The sequence below is a fragment of the Bufo bufo genome, chromosome 2, assembly GCF_905171765.1.
Source record: "Bufo bufo chromosome 2, aBufBuf1.1, whole genome shotgun sequence".
Taxonomy (NCBI): domain Eukaryota; kingdom Metazoa; phylum Chordata; class Amphibia; order Anura; family Bufonidae; genus Bufo; species Bufo bufo.
Genome location: NC_053390.1, coordinates 414,067,368 through 414,084,537, shown reverse-complemented (window position 1 = coordinate 414,084,537; position 17,170 = coordinate 414,067,368). Strand labels below are relative to the sequence as shown.

The 17,170-nt window shown below is 43.5% G+C and overlaps 1 protein-coding gene across 1 annotated transcript in view; it reads left to right on the top strand.

Moving 5' to 3' along the window:
• Positions 1 to 17,170, top strand: part of CORO2A (coronin 2A) — a 232,443-nt gene that overhangs the window by 141,981 nt on the left and 73,292 nt on the right. The gene's annotated exons all lie outside the window — the stretch shown is intronic.

Here is a 17,170-nt window from a genome sequence, read left to right as displayed (position 1 = left end):
CCCCTCTTGAATTCCTTTATTGTACTCACCATCACCACCTCCTCAGGCAGAGAGTTCCATAGTCTCACTGCTCTTACCGTAAAGAATCCTCTTCTATGTTTGTGTACAAACCTTCTTTCCTCCAGACGCAGAGGATGTCCCCTCATCACAGTCAGTCCTGGGGATAAATAGATGATGGGAGAGATCTCTGTACTGACCCCTGATATATTTATGCATAGTAATTAGATCTCCCCTCAGTCGTCTTTTTTCTAAAGTGAATAACCCTAATTTTGATAATCTTTCAGGGTACTGTAGTTGCCCCATTCCAATTATTACTTTAGTTGCCCTCCTCTGGACCCTCTCCAGCTCTGCTATGTCTGCCTTGTTTACAGGAGCCCAGAACTGTACACAGTACTCCATGTGTGGTCTGACTAGCGATTTGTAAAGTGGTAGGACTATGTTCTCATCACGGGCATCTATGCCCCTTTTGATGCAACCCATTATCTTATTGACCTTTGGCAGCAGCTGCCTGACACTGGTTTTTGCAGCTTAGTTTACTGTTTATTAAAATTCCTAGATCCTTTTCCATGTCAGCGTTACCCAGTGTTTTACCATTTACTATGTACGGGTGAATTGCATTATTCCTTCCAATGTGCATAACTTTACATTTGTCAGTGTTAAACCGCATCTGCCACTTATCTGCCCAAGCCTCCAATCTATCCAGATCCATCTGTAGCAGTATACTGTCCTCTTCAGTGTTAATTACTTTACACAGTTTAGTGTCATCTGCGAAAATGTATACTTTACTATGCAAGCCTTCTACAAGATCATTAATAAATATATTGAAGAGAATAGGGCCCAATACTGACCCCTGAGGTACCCCACTAGTGACAGTGACCTATCTGAGTGTGTACCATTAATAACCACCCTCTGTTTTCTATCATTGAGCCAGTTACTTACCCACATACAGACATTTTCTCCAAGTCCGAGCATTCTCATTTTATATACTAACCTTTTATGTGGAACAGTGTCAAATGCTTTGGAGAAGTCCAGATATACGACATTCATTGATTCGCCGCTGTCAAGTCTAGAACTTTCCTCCTCATAGAAACTGATTCAATTTGTTTGGCATGACCGATCCCTCACGAAGCCATGCTGATATGGCGTTATTTGCTTATTTCCGTTGAGATGCTCTAAGATAGCATCTCTCAGAAAACCTTCAAACAGTTTACCCACGACAGATGTTAAACTTACCGGCCTATAGTTTCCAGGCTCTGTTTTTGGACCCTTTTTGAATATTGGCATGCGCCAATCCTTTGGGACATTCCCTGTCGGTATAGAGTCCGCAAATATCAGAAATAAGGGTCTGGCTATGACCTTACTTAATTCCCTTAGGATACGGGGGTGTATGCCATCCGGTCCTGGCGATTTGTCTATTTTAATCTTTTTAAGTTCTCTTCGTCGCTCTCTGCGACTCCCCCCTCATTACTCTTTAACGTGCCGACACCTTCAGATTTATAATTTTTAACATTTATATAATTGAAGAACATTTTAGGGTTAGTTTTACTCTCTTTGGCAATTTATCTCTCTGTCTCTAGTTTGGCCGCTTTTATTTGTTTTTTACATGTTTTATTTTTCCCTTATAGGTTTTCAGTGCTTCCTCGCTACCCTCCTGTTTTAGTGATTTATATGCTTTCTTTTTGTCATTTATTGCTTTCTTTACAGTTCTATTTATCCACATTGGTTTCTTTTTGTTCCTTAACCTTTTTATTCCCATACGGTATGTACCTCTCACAATGAGATTTTAGGAAGCTTTTAAAGATATCCCATTTTGGGGCTGTATTTTTATTTTTGAGGACTTTGTCCCAGTTAGTTAGGCCTATGGCCTCTCTTAGTTGGCTAAATTTAGCTTTTTTGAAGTTTGGTATTTTTGTTCAATTACCTCTCCCTCAGTTGGGAGAGGTAATTGTCTTTTGTTATTGCCAAGAACCTGTTTCCTTTATGAGATATAAAAGTTTGAATTTCCCAGTCTATATCTGGGTAGTTGAAGTCCCCCATAATAACCACCTCATTATGATTTGCCGCCTCGTCTATCTCGTTTAGTAGTAGATTTTCTGTGGTCTCTGGTATATTAGGTGGTTTATAGTAAACTCCTATTAGTAATTTATTGTTGTTTTTAGCTCCATGTATCTCTACCCACAGTGACTCCACATGTTCATGTCCCTCAGTTATATCTTCACGGAGTGTGGGCTTTAGACAGGACTTTACATAAAGGCAGACCCCTCCCCCTCTCCGGTTTTGACGATCCTTTCTAAACAGACTGTAACCTTGTACATTAACTGCCCAGTCATAGCTATCATCCAGCCATGTCTCAGTTATTCCCACTATGTCATAGTCCTCCTCACACATCACTAATTCCAGTTCCCCAGTTTTATTAGTTAGGCTTCTGGCATTAGTATACATACATTTGAGAGGTATATGTATATTTTTTACCCTACACCTTTCCTTCTGAACTGTTCTAGTCCCTCCTTCCATTCCTCCCCCAGTCCCACTACCTTGCCCCCGGTCTCTATCTGCACTATCTTCCCCTACTATAATGTAATTTCCCTCCCCCCAGTCCCTAGTTTAAACACTCCTCCAACCTTCTAGCCATCTTTCTCCCCAACACAGCTGCCTCTTCCCCATTGAGGTGCAGCCCGTTCCTACATTAGTTACAGTAATATAGCAGGATCCTCAAGACACACTCTTAAAGCGGCAAAAATGTTTTAATTACATGCTAACAACTTAGAAAAAATGGGTGGATCGTTTTCAGGATACAGTCTAACATCCTCTCTGGAGTTTTAGCACGGCTGAGAGTCTCACTTAAAGGGGTTGTCCAATAAAAAATATTCTACCGTTTTCAAACCAGCACCTATTTCTGAATACTTTTGTAATTGCATGTACTTAAAAATTTATCATAGCCACTGAGTTATTCAATAAAATGTATCTGTATAGCACCACCTGCTGTTTTTTGGTTTTTTTCCTTATTTCTTTGTCCGGCTCACTGAGATTGCCGCACATGCTCAGTTTCATTCTTGAACTGCCTCCTGAGCTGTGATAGGGAGAGTATGGACACGACTCATGAGCTGCAGCAGAAAAGATACTCCCCTTGTGCTGCCAGCTTGATTTAAATCCAGCAGAGCAATGAATGGGGAGATCTCTGGATCCATGTGAGGTACAGGGCTGGTTCTAGGTTTATTAGAAAGAGATTATGTACCATATGATGTCAGGGGTGGGCGATATAGGGAATATGCGATATAAATTTGTGCCACGATATGGATTTTGTGCATATCACCGGACCGGACCCCTTTAACATTCTTTGTCAGACTAGGGAAGAGTAAGAGATGGTGACTCAGTTAGAGCACCGTACTTCTCCTATGTTATCCCAGTAGTATAGCTGGTCAGGGCTCCTCACACTTTTACAAATCAATGCAATGTTCCTCTGTTTACATGCTTATCTAGACCTCTCTCTCAAGAGAAGAATAAAGCAGTCCCTAGTGAGGCTTACTATACAGTTAGAGACCCTGTGTCTGCGGGGATCATGTTAGAGCAGGAGGAGCTGAGCAGATTTATATATAGTTTTATGTGAAAAGATTCAGTAAACTGCATTCCATGTGGAAGTTTTGTATACAGAGATATCTGTCAGCCACTGATGATAGGGTGGTCTTAAAGAGGACCTTTCACTTGTATGCAAACTAAAAACCATCTATATCAGTGGGCAGAGCGGCGCCCAGGGGTCCCCCTGCACTTACTAGTATGTCTGGGCGCCGCTCTGTTCGCCCGGTATAGGCTCCGGTGTCTGCGCTCACTGGACTGATTTTTTGTATGAGTGTCCCTTGCTGCAGCGCTGGCCAATCGCAGCGCACAGCTCATAGCCAGGCGCTGCGAAGGTCCATATATATTTGGACAGAGAAAACATTTTTCCAATTTTTGTTCTGTACATTACCACATTGGATTTTGAACAAAACAATTCAGATGCAGTTGAAGTTCAGACTTTCCGCTTTAATTCAGTGGGTTGAACAAAATGATTGCATAAAAATGTGAGGAACTAAAGCATTTTTTAAACTGAATCCCTTCATTTCAGGGGCTCAAAAGTAATTGGACAAATTAAATCGTAAATAAAATTTTAATTTCTAATACTTGGTTGAAAACCCTTTGTCGGCAATGACTGCCTGAAGTCTTGAACTCATGGACATCACCAGACGCTGTGTTACCTCCTTTTTAAAGCTCTGCCAGCCTTAATTGCAGCAGTTTTCAGTTGCTGTTTGTTTGTAGGCCTTTCTGTCGAAAGTTTAGTCTTTTTTTTTTTTTTTCAATCAAATCGTTTTTTATTGTTCAAATAAAATTGGTATATCACAATACATTTTGTATCACAATTTTCTTGAAGTTTTCTCCCCTCCGAATCACAAATATACACACTTATAAAAACATTATCATCTGTCCATATATTTGTTACATCTTCTACAATCATTGTACATAATGAATATACCAAGATATAGACAAATCATTTACAAAGTCATTTGACTGTTATAACCCCAACAGCACCCACCCCCCCTCCCCCACCAACTAAACCCCCCCCCCTCCCCAGATCAGAGCATGAATTTCCAAGATCTTTTATATTACAACATGAGTGTGAGACAACCATTCATTCCACAACTTTTGAAACTTCGAGGGACATCCCCTCCTAACAAACACTCCCTTCTCTAATGTTAACATATCATTCACCTTTCTCACAAATTCATCCACCGTTGGCGGACTCCCCTGGATCCACCTAAAGGCAATCAATTTCCTGGCCACATACAGTAGTCTCCCAACTGCCACCTTAACCGCCTCTCCCCCACCAATCTCCTTCACATATCCCAGCAAACATATCTTAGGGTCCTTCTGCACCCTCAACTCCAGGTTACGATTAATCAAAGACAACACCTCATCCCAATATCTACTTAGCACTGGACAAGACCAAAGCATATGAAATAGATCTGCACCTTCCGCCATACATTTTGGACAATTGTCATCATTTCTAATCCCAATTTTCCGCAAAAATACTGGAGTTTTGTAAACTCTGTGGATGATAAATAGTTTGTGACAACTTGCCCTGTTCACTTACAGACACTCTCGGAACTGCCTCCAATATATCTTCCCACTGTTCCTTTGGGATGTCCCCCAAATCCTTTTCCCATTTTCTCATCCTAGTAAGGGGGAATTCTACCAGAAATTTGTCTAAAAGCAGAGTATACACCTGTGATATCAAACCTCTCTTTCCTCCAGCTGGGAGAACCAGTTTATGGACCACATCCACTTTTGCAATAGTGCATCCCTTCCTTATCGTGACCTCATATGCGTGTCTCAGTTGCAGATATTGATAGAACCACACTTTGGGAATGTTGAATTCCTGCTGTAGACCTTAAAATGATTTAAATATACTAGTCTCAATCAATTGACCTATCCTCATTACTCCATGGGATTCCCAATTTCGGACTCCTGATAGAGAAATGAATTCTGGCAACAGGTTATTGTTGCACAATGGGGAAAGCTCTCCTACCCCACCAACTCCCCTGATCAATTTCAATTTTTGCCCACACTTTTTTCATAAGCTCAATAAGCGTCACTTTCTCTCTTCCCCCATGCATCCCTGCGCCCTCCAGAATACCCATAAGATCCCTACTACCCAACCAGTGTTGCAGTATCTTCCCCGTCACATCTGGTAGCTGAAATTCCATCCAACCCTTAAAGTGTTGACACTGAGAGGCTAAGAAACAAATCCAGGCGTTAGGGACAGCCAAGCCACCTTCAGACTTGGGATATTGCAGCGTCTCCAGCTTAATCCTAGCTTGACCATATTTCCAGATGAGATCTCTAAATATCGAATGTATTTTCCTAAATCTCTCCACTGGGATCCATACAGGTGCATTATTCAATATGTATAGTAACTGAGGCATCATTACCATTTTTAGGAGATTCACTCTACCCACTACTGACAAAAAGAGTCTACCCCATGTCCTAGCCTTAAGCCTGAAGGTATTTAGCAAAGGGGTTAAATTAAGCTCTTCAAAATCTAGCAGTCTAGGTGTTATATATAGCCCCAAATATTTAAACTTGCCCACCCAAGGAATCAAACTATCTGCCTGCACACCAGAGTGTGCCTGTCCGTCAACCGGCATCAAGGCGGACTTCTGCCAATTTATCCGGAGCCCAGAGAAGCCACCAAATCTATCTATTAAAGCCATGGCCGCATCCAGAGAGCCCCCAGTGTCACCCAAAAATAACATAGTGTCATCAGCATACATCGCCACTTTGTTTTGCGTCTCACCATATCTAAACCCTGCAATATGAGGTGACAGGCGAATAAGGGCTGCAAGTGGTTCAATTGCTAACGCAAACAACAAGGGTGACAATGGGCACCCCTGTCTGGTGCCCCTGGACAAAGAAAAGCTATCTGACTGCCCCCCATTAGCTCTGATCCGTGCTTTTGGGCTTGAATACAACACTTTCACCCACTGAATAAATCGAGTACCAAAGCCCATGACTCTCAATGTTTCCCATAGGTAGTTCCATTCAACACTGTCAAATGCCTTAGCGGCGTCTAACGCAAATAAGGCCCTATCTCCTCCATTATCTGCTGGAATATTCAGACTAGTATATACTCTACGGATATTTATAGCAGTCGATTTCCCAGGCATAAAGCCAGTTTGATCCGGGTGCACTATAGTAAGTATTACTCTGGACAACCTGTTTGCCAACACCTTTGCCAGGAGCTTCACATCTGCTGTTAATAGCGAAATTGGTCTATAAGAATCAGGAACTTTGGGATCCTTCCCAGGCTTAGGAATAACTACTATGATAGCCTCCTGCATAGAATGTGGTAGCGAACCCGTCTCCAGAGAATATTCAAGAACCTTTAGTAATTCAGGGAGAAGTATCCCTTGCAATTTTTTATATACCTCCACTGGTATACCGTCTGCCCCCGGCGCCTTACCATTCGCCATCCCCCCCAAGAGCTGCCTCCAACTCCTCCAGCGTGATCGGCTCTTCCAGTCTCTCTCTATCCTCCTCTGATAACACTGATAGCTGAGCCTCAGCCAGAAAGGCGGACAAGGCCTCCTCCGAGCTAGACGCCTTAGAAGCATAGAGAGAGATATAAAACCCTTTTAGAATATCTAATATCCCTTTTGTATCCTGGCTACTATTTCCGTTACCATCCATTAGCTCTTGTATACAAGAAGAACCCCTCTGTGCCTGAGAAACCACTGAGAGCAAATGCCCAACTTTCTCTCCCTCCTCAAAGGATCTTTGGCGGTAGAAACTACGCTTCCTATCCGCAGCCTGTAGTAGGTGACACCTCAGTTGTTCCTGAGCTACCTCCAGCGCCTCACTATTATCCATGGTGGGGGTTCTACCAAACTCCCTTTCAGCCTCAGTCACTTGTACATGCGCTTTAACATCCGCCTCTCTGGATTTAGATTTATGCTTACTTATTTCTTTGATTAATACCCCTCTCAGAAACGCTTTTATGGCATCCCATATTCCGTGAATTGAAGCCGTCCCTCCATTAATAGAAAAGTACTCCCTGACCTCCCGAGTAATCTCAGACAGATCCCCCAGTACATTCAGCCAATGCGGGTTACATTTCCACAGCCTCGGTCCCTGCCTAAGCACGCCCAGGCACAAATCAACCTGCACCAGGGAATGGTCAGACAGCGACCGAGGGTGATAGACAACATCTCTTATCAATGGCAGCATAACATCATTAACCAAAGCCAGATCTATGCGTGATAGTGAATGATGCGTAGCAGATCTACATGAAAACACCCGCTTATCCGGGTTGCGCAGCCTCCAAGCATCAAGTAAACCAGTTTCCCTCATAATATTCTTAAGAGCCACACTCCCCGGTGATCCACTGGCACCTTCTACCCTACACCTATCTATGGAGTCATTCAATGTACAATTGTAGTCCCCCACTAGCAGCCACGGCAGTCCAGGGAAGTCCGCCACAAAGGTCATAATATCCCTTATTAAAGGGGAAGCAAAAGGTGGAGGCACATACACTGACACCAACACCACCTGGATCCCATCAATCTTGCACACTACACACACATACCTGCCCTCAGCATCCACACATTGCGTCAGATGTTCATACTTTATACTTTTATGCACAATCACACTTACGCCCCTGGAGTGAGAGGAATGGATTGCATGTACCACATGTCCTACCCAATTTTTGTTCAGCCACTGCACATTATCATTTGACAAATGCGTTTCCTGTAAGCAGCAGATAGCCGGCTGAAATCTACTCAAATATTGAAATATACATTGTCGTTTTCGTGCATCAGCCATTCCCCTCACATTCCAGCTCAACACTTTAATCACCTGTGTCATAATGAAAGATTACATCTTGTTTGAATCTCACACTCCATACTAAAGTCACTCTCGCATAGTTCACGCCCCACACCCATCTCTGACCCGTCACCCTCCCCCCCCGACCCTCCCCCTCCCCAGTGATCAGACTACTTTGAACAGTAACCCCAACCCCCCCCTCCCAAACATCCAACTCTAACGCAGGGCAATCTGTAAGCACCCTGCCCAATGCTGAACAAAAATCATTTCTGATTCCAACACTCTCCCTCAGGTAGAGAATCCTCTCCACAACTGGGAAATACATTTCTTATCCCAACTTCCTACTCCTGCATCAGGATCTACCGTGTGGTAGCAACACTCAATACACTTTATAACAGGTATAACGTTCAAGTGACATTAAGGTGCAATCCTATGCATATAAAGTGAACACAAACTGCAAACTGTTTCCTTCAAGTGTCCAGGGCCCCACTTCTCAATTGCCTCTCGTGGACGTCCAGCCACTGTGTCGCTTCATCAGGGTCCTCAAAAAATCTGGTGGATCCCAATGCCACCACTCGCAATCTGGCCGGAAACAACATGGCGTATGGAACTTGTAGCACTCTGAGCCTTTTCTTTATATCTATAAATCTGCTCCTCCTCCGCTGTACCTCATTGGAATAATCCGGATAAATGGACACTCTGACCCCATTCATGACCATCTCATCATTATCCCTTGACTGGCGTAGGATAGTGTCCCGATCTTTAAAGTGTAAAATCTTCGCCAGTATGGGGCGAGGAGGCCTGCCTGGCGGGAGCGGCCGCGACGGGACTCTGTGCGCCCGCTCAACCGCGTACAGGGAGGATAGGCCCTTCTCATGGAATAACTGGTGCAGCCATTTCTCCACAAACTCTGTAGCATTGGCCCCTTCTGTTTTTTCTGGCATTCCAACAATTCTCAAATTATTCCTCCGCGATCTGTTCTCTAAATCATCCGCTTTGGCGTATAAGGCAGCTATATCTTTCCCATTCATTTTTGACGCCATTTGCAGGGGCTGAATAACATCTTCCAGTGAGGACACCCTCTTTTCCAGATCTGAAGTACGCTCAGAAATCTTATGCAGGTCATGCCTGATTATGGACACATCTGATCTCAGGCTGCCTACTTGTACTGCAAGCACTTTAAGGGTACTGTTGCAGCTTGCCACCGCCACCATTATATCTTTCAGTGTGGGCTCCCTTGTAGAATCGGCCCGCAGGCCTGCTGGAACTGTTTCAGGGACCGCAGAATTGGGCACCGGCTGACCGGAGAAAACCGGGTCATCGCCGTCCATGGATCCGTCCTCCTGGTCAGAGGAGGTAGGAATATCCGTCCCTTTATCACTGGCCGAATCGCCCACTCCACCATCCAATCTGGCATATCTACTAAGTTTAGCAGCCGCACTCTGGCTCACCAACTCCTGCCGCGCCGACCCCTCTCCACTTCCGGCGCCATCTTGGATTTTCTCCATGCGGTTTTGTTGCGCCAGTTTGGACGATTTCCTCGCCATTTTCAGGCTCCGATTTTGTCACTGCAGTCACCGGACACCTTCCTCTCCTTAGGTAAGTAATTTCAGGTAGTTTTGAGTGCGCTTTCACTGTAAATGAGCAGGATCTTGGCAGGAGCAGTGAAACGTGCGTCTTACTCCATGCACTCACAAGCCACGCCCCCCGAAAGTTTAGTCTTTAACAAGTGAAATGCATACTCTATTGTGTTCAGATCAGGTGACTGACTTGGCCATTCAAGAATATTCCACTTCTTTGCTGTAATAAACTCTGGGGCTGCTTTGGCTATGTTTTGGGTCATTGTCCATCTGTATTATGGAACGCCGACCAATCAGTTTGGCTGGATTTGAGCACACAGTATGTCTCTGAAAACCACAGAATTCATCCGGCTGATCCTGTCCTGTGTCACATCATCAATAAACACTAGGGATCCACTGGCAGCCATGCATCCCCATGCCATCACACTGCCTCCGCCGTGTTTTACAGATGATGTGGTATGCTTTGGATCATCAACTGTACCATGCCTTAGCCATGCTTTTTTTCTTTCCGTCATTCTGGTAGAGGTTGATCTTGGTTTAATCTGTCCAAAGAATGTTCTTCCAGAAGTGTGCTGTTTTTTTAAGATGTTTTTTTTTAGCGAAGTCCAATCTAGCCTTCTTATTCTTGAGGCTTATGAGTGGCTTGCACCGTGCAGTGAACCCTGTCATATACACTCACCTAAAGAATTATTAGGAACACCATACTAATACGGTGTTGGACCCCCTTTTGCCTTCAGAACTGCCTTAATTCTACGTGGCATTGATTCAACAAGGTGCTGATAGCATTCTTTAGAAATGTTGGCCCATATTGATAGGATAGCATCTTGCAGTTGATGGAGATTTGAGGGAGGCACATCCAGGGCACGAAGCTCCCGTTCCACCACATCCCAAAGATGCTCTATTGGGTTGAGATCTGGTGACTGTGGGGGCCATTTTAGTACAGTGAACTCATTGTGATGTTCAAGAAACCAATTTGAAATGATTCGAGCTTTGTGACATGGTGCATTATCCTGCTGGAAGTAGCCATCAGAGGATGGATACATGTTCTCATTCTGTTTACGCCAAATTCGGACTCTACCATTTAAATGTCTCAACAGAAATCGAGACTCATCAGACCAGGCAAAATTTTTCCAGTCTTCAACAGTCCAATTTTGGTGAGCTCGTGCAAATTGTAGCCTCTTTTTCCTATTTGTAGTGGAGATGAGTGGTACCCGGTGGGGTCTTCTGCTGTTGTAGCCCATCCGCCTCAAGGTTGTGCGTGTTGTGGCTTCACAAATGCTTTGCTGCATACCTCGGGTGTAACGAGTGGTTATTTCAGTCAACGTTGCTCTTCTATCAGCTTGAATCAGTCGGCCCATTCTCCTCTGACCTCTAGCATCCACAAGGCATTTTTGCCCACAGGACTGCCGCATACTGGATGGTTTTCCCTTTTCACACCATTGTTTGTAAACTCTAGAAATGGTTGTGCATGAAAATCCCAGTAACTGAGCAGATTGTGAAATACTCAGACCGGCCCGTCTGGCACCAACAACCATGCCACGCTCAAAATTGCTTAAATCACATTTCTTTCCCATTCTGACATTCATTTTGGAGTTCAGGAGATTGTCTTGACCAGGACCACCCCCCTAAATGCATTGAAGCAACTGCCATGTGATTGGTTGACTAGATAATTGCATTAATGAGAAATAGAAGAGGTGTTCCTAATAATTCTTTAGGTGAGTGTATCTTCTATATGAAAGAATCTTCATATAAAAATGAGGATAAAAAAAAATATATAAAAATATTATCCTTCAGGCGGACATAAAAAACGCCTCTAAGTTCTTTTTATCGGGTATCTTAATTTGATTTGTGCAAGCAGTGAAACAAAGGGACAATTGTATATGCAAAATATATAATCGTTTATTATAAATATAAAAACAATACAACTGCAAAACAAATTATAAAGTTACAAAGTAACACCCAAAATGTACCATACGGTGGTGTTAACACACCCCTATCTGATCAGCACAGTATGATTTAGTGATTTATGACAACCAGTGTCATACTTTTAACAAACTGACTCATATACCAAGAGAAACTTAGGATCTTCTGTTATCAAACAGGCTATAACAATAAAACACGGATTATACAGGAAAATTAACAGTTATCCCTTGACTCTGTTTTCCTTTGACCAATCAAAAATATATGATAATAATATGATAAAATATTCAGCTCGGCAATTAGACTAAGGAAAATAACTTTCCAAGGGTTTAGTCCTCTTTTCAAATGTCAGATTTTCCATTAACAATATGCAACTTTGCTAAGAGAATAATCAGCATTATGGAGGCACTTAAGACTATATATTCCCACAGTATGGGAACTCTTGGCTATATACCGAGAGAAATATCTCATTAATATCATGAGTAGTAAACAAAATATACGTTACCGGGTCAAAGGTAGACAGAGTTCAGATGGGACCAGTTCTTTAGAACTTTCCTAGTAATCCAAAAAGAATAATCCAAGTTTCTTCTGGTAAAGTTTTTCTTTTTGATTGAATGGATGGATAGATCTATATGGATTTTTTGGATCTTTTTTTCTCTAGATCTCCCTTGCTACCCCGCACACGAGTAATTATAAAGAATCATTCCCTTTTTAGATTAGGGATTCCCAATCAGGTAAGGTGGGTGTATTCGCATGCTAATAACACCATGATGTCATATCAACTCCTAATATGGTATAGAACAAATAATGAAATAATATAATATTGTCCATCTGCCTCCAGATGGCACTGCTGTATCGTAGATGAACATCACAACTTTTAAGCATTAAAATTAAATATCTAATAATACGTTCTCAGGACCTCGTTGACCTTTTTTAATATAAATCATTGAGGAAGATCTTTTCCTGACACTTTTAATTACCTATATCCTGGACTTGTTGGAGTTGACTGTCTTCTCCTATCTTTTTGAAATATAGGTTGACTTGGTGTTGTTTCACTGCTTGCACAAATCAAATTAAGATACCCGATAAAAAGAAATTAGAGAAGTTTTTTTTATGTCCGCCTGAAGGATAATATAATTTTTATATATTATTTTCTTTTTATCCTCTCTTTTAGATGAAGATTCTTTCATATAGAAGATATATGACAACCCTCTGTATTTACTTTCATGCAGTCTTCTCTTTATGGTAAATTTGGATATTGATACACCTATATCCTGGATTGTTGTTCACTTGGTTGGCTGTTGTGAAGGGGTTTCTCTTAACCATGGTAAATATTCTGTGATCTTCCACCACTGTTGTCTTCCGTGGGCGTCCAGGTCTTTTTGCATTGTTGATGTCACCAGTGCTTGCTTTCTTTCTTTCTCAGTATCTACCAAACTGTAGATTTTGCCACTCCTAATAGTGTAGCAATTTCTCGGATGTTTTTTTTCTGTTTTCGCATACGAAGGATGGCTTGTTTCACCAACATGGAGACCTCCTTTGACCATATGCTTACTTCTAGGGCTGCACGATATATATCACAAAAATAATCGAATCGCGATAATAGGCAAATGCGATATGGCGATTCGGCCGACCCGAAAATGCCGTGATTATATATGAAGGGGTCCCTATTGATAAAATGTCCTCTCTCCTATTGATAAAATGGCCAGCCTCTGTACTTTCACGATGAATGCACTGCAGCGAGCGAGGCGGCCGGCCGGCGCGCGACTGACGTCACTCAGTCACGCTCCTGCTTCCTGAATTAAGTGGGAGGAGTGTGACAGTGATGTCAGTCACGCGCCGGCCGGCTCGCTCGCTGCCGCTCTCTGCAGTGCATTGATAGTGAAAGTACTGAGGCTGGTCATTTTATGAATAGGAGAGTTATGTGCGCAGTTTAGGACACATGAGGGGACACATAGGGCCATGAGGGGGACCAGCATAAGTCTATATGTGTGTCTTATGCTGGCCCCCCTCGTGGCCCCATGTGTCATAGCACACATCCCCTATAACAGTGCCATCCACAGGTCCCCCATAAGTGTCCTCCGCAGATCCCCCATAAGTGTCCTCTGCAGATCCCCCATAACAGCGTCCTCCGCAGATCCCCCATAACAGCGTCCTCCGCCGATCCTCCATAACAGCGTCCTCCGCAGATCCCCCATAACAGCGTCCTCCGCCGATCCCCCATAACAGCGTCCTCCGCCGATCCCCCATAACAGCGTCCTCCGCCGATCCCCCATAACAGCGTCCTCCGCCGATCCCCCACACAACAGCGCCATCCCCCGATCCCCCACACAACAGCGCCATCCCCAGATCCCCCACACAACAGCGCCATCCCCAGATCCCCCACACAACAGCGCCATCCCCAGATCCCCCACACAACAGCGCCATCCCCAGATCCCCCACACAACAGCGCCACCCCCAGATCCCCCACACAACAGCGCCATCCCCAGATCCCCCACACAACAGCGCCATCCCCAGATCCCCCACACAACAGCGCCATCCCCAGATCCCCCACACAACAGCGCCATCCCCAGATCCCCCACACAACAGCGCCATCCCCAGATCCCCCACACAACAGCGCCATCCCCAGATCCCCCACACAACAGCGCCATCCCCAGATCCCCCATAACTGTCATACCCAGCCGCGTCAGCGGCTCATATGGGAAAATTCAAGCAAATTCACCTCTAGAACAATTCCCTTTAAAATATCGCATTGCATATCGTAATCGCAATTTTTAGGGCCCTAATCGCAATCGCACAAAATTCCCATATCGTGCAGCCCTACTTACTTCTCAGCAAAATCTTCAAAATGCAAGCACTACACCTCAAATCAACTCCAGGCCTTTTATGTGCTTAATTGAGAGTGAAATAATGAAGGAATTGCCCACACCTGTCCATGAAACAGTCTTTGAGTCAATTGTCTAATTACTTTTGGTCCCTTTAAAAACAGGGTGCCACCTGTAAAGGAGCTTAAACTCCTAAACCCTTCATCCAATTTTAATGTGGATACCCTCAAATGAAAGCTAAAGGTCTGGCCTTTATGTCCATGTCCATTATATAACTATAACTTGAATATGTTTTAGTATACAGGTGTAAAAAACTAAATTTGTCAGTGTCCAAATATATATGGACCTAACTGTACATTTTACATGGGGCTTTTCCGATTGTTTGTTCCCTGCATTTCATAAAGGAAGAACGCAGCCATATATACTGTAAATTGTACTCGATCTGATTTAACTACCGTAATTAAAACCATTTGACACAAAAATGTAGTAATTATACAGATTTGTGCTAATAAAAATGTCTCGGTCTTCCGGTGTATTACTTCTCATGTTGACCCAGTTGTAAAAGACGATGTTGGATAAAATATAAACGCTCCATAACTGTACGACATCTGACAGTAAATACACCATGAATCTGCATGATATGCTGTGGATCTGTGTTTTCTCAAGAAGATTACTGTGACAGATTACGGATTCCTTGTGTTTTATAGAGTAAGATATCATAAGTGTCTACAGAGCTCCACGGGCTTACAACTGTGATTGTAACAGTAGAGAACGTTTGTTTCTGTCAGACATATTAAAAGCACATTGTTTTCTTGGTTAGGCTTGTATTTGTGATTGATGCAAAAAGCACAATGTGCTTCAACGCTACATAAAGATTTTTGAAAACTCTATTCAGCCATTTTGTTTGTGTTATGCCTGTTCCTGGGAAAGTTTAGTTACATATAAGCATGTACTTGGTAATCACCTAACTTTTCTTAAAGGGGTTATCCAGTGACCAATGTAAATTCATGAAATTCAGACATCATATAGGGCATGGCAACCTCTTTCTAACAAAGCTAGAACCAGCCCTGTACCTCACATGGGTCCAGAGATCTCCCCATTCATTTTTCTGCTAGATTAATATCAAGCTGACAACTCAAGGGATGTGTCTTTTCTGCTACAGCTAAGGGGGCGTGTCTCAGCTCTCCCTATCACAGCGCAGGAGGCAGTTCAAGGCTGAAACTGAGCATGTGCGCCCTTTTCAGTGAGCTGGACAAAGAAAGAAGAAAAAGAACAAACAGCAGGTGGCGCTATACAGATACATTTTATTGAATAACTCAGTGGTTATGCTAAAAAAAATTTATAACATTCAATTCCGAAAGTATTCAGATCCAGATGCTGGTTTCAAAAGTGTACAATATTTTTCGTGGGACAACCCCTTTAACCACCTCCGGACCGCTGTACGCACAGACGCGTCCTGGAGGTGGTTGTTTAATTCCTCCTGGACGCGCCGGCGCGTCCTCTCGCGAGACGCGAGATTTCGGTCACAGCCGGCCCGCGCATGCGCATCGCGGGCCGGCAAAAGTTCGAGGAGTATTTCATCAGCAACCTGCCAGCCAATGATCGTCGCTGGCAGGTTGCTGATTTTTAAAAAATCGAATCACAAGCCAGATAACAGATCATATTAGTAAATATGATCTGTTATATGGCTTCTCTGCTCCTCTGCTGGTCCTTTTCGTCGGTTGGATCCAGCAGAGAAGCAGACATCACTGTGAGTACACACCAAACACTGCTCTTAGCCCCTGATCACCATCCATCACCCCCATCATCCAAATTAACCCCTTGATCGCCCCCTGTCAATCACTTAGTGAAAGACAAAAAGTGATCAGTGTAAACTGACACTTTTTTTTTTCACTAGTATTGGCTGTTAGGTTTTAGGGATAGTTTAGGCCCCTTGGTTAGGTAGTTAGCGTCAGTTAGCGCCCACCCCACCGCACCGCAGTCACTTTTATTCGCTGTTTAGCGTATCGCTAATCAGCATTTGTACTTTTATAGTATCTGTAAGTGATCAAAACTGATCACGGTCAGATCTATAATAGTATTAGTGTCACTTTAGTTCGCCCTCCACCCAAAACGCAGTGTTTGCCCGATCAGGCCTGATCGGTCGCCCACACGTGCGTTCACCCACGCCCGCCCCACCGCAGTGACAAAAAATTATTATTTTTTGATCACTGCACATTCACTTTACACGCTCTGCGGCGATAAAAAAATCAGTTTTGATATTTTTTATCAACCGCAGCGGCCTCCGGTACTTCGCTAGCCTCCCCTTTGTAAGACAGGCTTGCTTTTTTTCTTGGGTAGTCTCAGGGAATACCCCTAAATTTAGTAGTCCAAATGTCAAACAGGGGGTATTCTTCTGAAGAGGCCTACAGGATTCTGACCCAGTCGGATGAGGAGTGGGAACCCTCATCTGACGAATCTAGCGGGTCAGAATATGAACCTGTAGAAAGCAGT